The sequence below is a fragment of the Amblyomma mixtum genome, chromosome 3 (genome assembly GCF_055824585.1).
Source record: "Amblyomma mixtum isolate Tamu chromosome 3, ASM5582458v1, whole genome shotgun sequence".
In the NCBI taxonomy this organism is placed as follows: Eukaryota; Metazoa; Arthropoda; class Arachnida; order Ixodida; family Ixodidae; genus Amblyomma; species Amblyomma mixtum.
In genome coordinates this window covers 329953752-329956491 of record NC_143014.1, presented here as the reverse complement: position 1 = coordinate 329956491, position 2740 = coordinate 329953752, and positions in this window count along the sequence as shown.

Below are 2740 nucleotides of genomic sequence, written 5' to 3'. Positions count from 1 at the left end.
GAAAAAGGATAAAACCAGAAGTATAAAACACGAGTGTAGAGGGCTCCACGCTAAAACAACGAGGGGGATGCAAATATGAGAAATGGAAATAACAAATGAAGTAAAAGTCAATAAAATGCCAAGGAATAAAAGCAGCAGGAAAACCCAAAGGAAAAGCGGAACCGTTCCAGTTCACAACAACAAGAAAGGGTGCTTACCATAAGCATTCTTGACACATGGTTCACACCTACAGATAGCCATCAAGGAATTCAACTTCACTGTCCAGTAATTGAATAGAAGGTGCGCTGACGCACTTTTTCCCAGCTTTTCTTATAAATACGCCTCCATGACTTCACGCTCTGTTCTTCCTTTAGCTGATGTTAAGAATTGTGTTTTATCTATTTTTGGATAGCATCCGCTCTCTTGCTCTGTGTCAGATGCTTTGCAATGGTCGGCCAGGTTACTTCCTGATTTGTTGCGTACGCATAATCTATGTTCTCTGGCCCTGCCATTGAAGCATCTACCTGTCTGCCCAATGTAATCACGCCCGCAACTGATAGGAATTCTGTACACAACGTTTGCCTTACATTCCGTAAACTTTGTTTGATGTTTCGTCGTGCAGTCATCTCGTTTTACCATTTTCTTAGTGCAGACCTTGGAAAGCTTACATGGGGCAGAGAAAACTACTTGTACATTATAACGCGCTGCCAGCTTCTTGAAATTATGTGAAAACCTATGATAATAAGGTATTACCTGGACAGGAGTCTTGCCTCGATCAGGGTCCTTTTTGCGACGTGAATGGTTTTTCAATAGACATAGAAGACCTTTATTATTCAGTACCTCATGGAGAGTTGCTCTCGGTGCTCCTAGAAACAATATGTGAAAGTGGGGAAATAGCCTTTCAGAACAGCGCGGGAACCAGCAGCGATTCTTTCCTGTCTTTGCTGGAATTCTACCTTGCGTCCACAGCTATCTTTTCAGAAGGACATTTCTATATTCAAAAAAGAGGCATTTGTATAGGTTCTTCTGTTGCGCCTGTGTTATGTGACCTATTTTTATCCGCGATTGACAAACGCATTCAAGCTAATCTTTCTGACTTTCCTGTTTTAAAAGTGTTCAGATACGTTGATGATTTCCTTATTATTTTTAGAAAATGGCATGGAAGAAAATGCGATGTTGTCAAGGAAGTGTTGAGAATTTTTTCAGAGCACGGTGCCGGGTTAAATTTCACTCTGGAATCACCTACAGATGGTCGAATTCAGTTCTTAGATATTGAATTAGATTTCACCAACCTTAATATCTGCTGGATGTACCATCCACGAACCAAAAAACGTCTGTTACTCTTTGACAGCGCGCACTCTAAAGTTGTTAAGCGGGGTATCGTGTCTTCATTTCTCCACGGGGCAGCTACAAAATCCTGCACGCACCGTATGGCCGCCAGCATCCATGAGCAATCCAGGCGCCTACAGGAGGCTGGAATCTCCGTAGACCTTCTACTGGCAATGTGTGAAAGCCTTCTGCAAAAGCTGAAAGCCCCCAAGGTTTCCTGTAGTTAGCAGGGGAGTGAAGAGATAAAAGGCAAGACTCCTGTCCAGGTAATACATTATTATCATAGGTTTTCACGTAATTTCAAGAAGCTGGCAGCGCGTTATAATGTACAAGTAGTTTTCTCTGCCCCATGTAAGCTTTCCAAAGTCTGCACTAAGAAAATGGTAAAACGAGATGACTGCACGACGAAACATCAAACAAAGTTTACAGAATGTAAGGCAAACGTTGTGTACAGAATTCCTATCAATTGCGGGCGTCATTACATTGGGCAGACAGGTAGATGCTTCAATGACAGGGCCAGAGAACATAGATTATGCGTACGCAACAAATCAGGAAGTAACCTGGCCGACCATTGCAAAGCATGTGACACAGAGCAAGAGCGCGGATGCTATCCAAAAATAGATAAAACACAATTCTTAACATCAGCTAAAGGAAAAACAGAGCGTGAAGTCATGGTGGCGTATTTTATAAGAAAAGCTGGGAAAAAGTGCGTCAGCGCACCTTCTATTAAATTACTGGACAGTGAAGTTGAATTCCTTGATGGCTATCTGTAGGTGGGAACCATGTGTCAAGAATGCTTATGGTAAGCACCCTTTTTTGTTTTTGTGAACTGGAACGGTTCCGCTTTTCCTTTGGGTTTTCCTGCTGCTTTTATTCCTTGGCATTTTATTGACTTTTACTTCATTTGTTATTTCCATTTCTCATATTTGCATCCCCCCTCGTTGTTTTAGCGTGGAGCCCTCTACACTCGTGTTTTATACTTCTGGTTTTATTCTTTTTCTGTTTAGGTCTTTCTGTATTTTTTCATATATATTTCATTGTGTCCTAGTTTCCTAGTTTTAAACTTTTTCATTTTTTTTCATTTGATTATGTATAGTATCACAGCCCTTATCTGTTTTCGGCCTAATTTTCTGCTATCTTTTACTTCCATTGCCATGCCCTTAAATGTAGTTCCCCCATTGTCATTCTGTCTTTCTTCACCACGTGCTTGTCTTAGTGTGGAGCCTTGTACACTCCCCTCATCTTTTAGTCGATCTGTTTTTATCTCCCCTTTTGGCCGCGTTATTTGTTTGGCTCTTAACCTTGACAAGCTTGTAAAGCGCTTTTTTCAGTAAGTTTCAGTACACGATGTCTCTTTTCTTTCAGTGTTCCCCGGCACCGTGCTTTCATTTTGTTATTTTATCGTAATTTTTTGCTTATTTTTCACACGCTG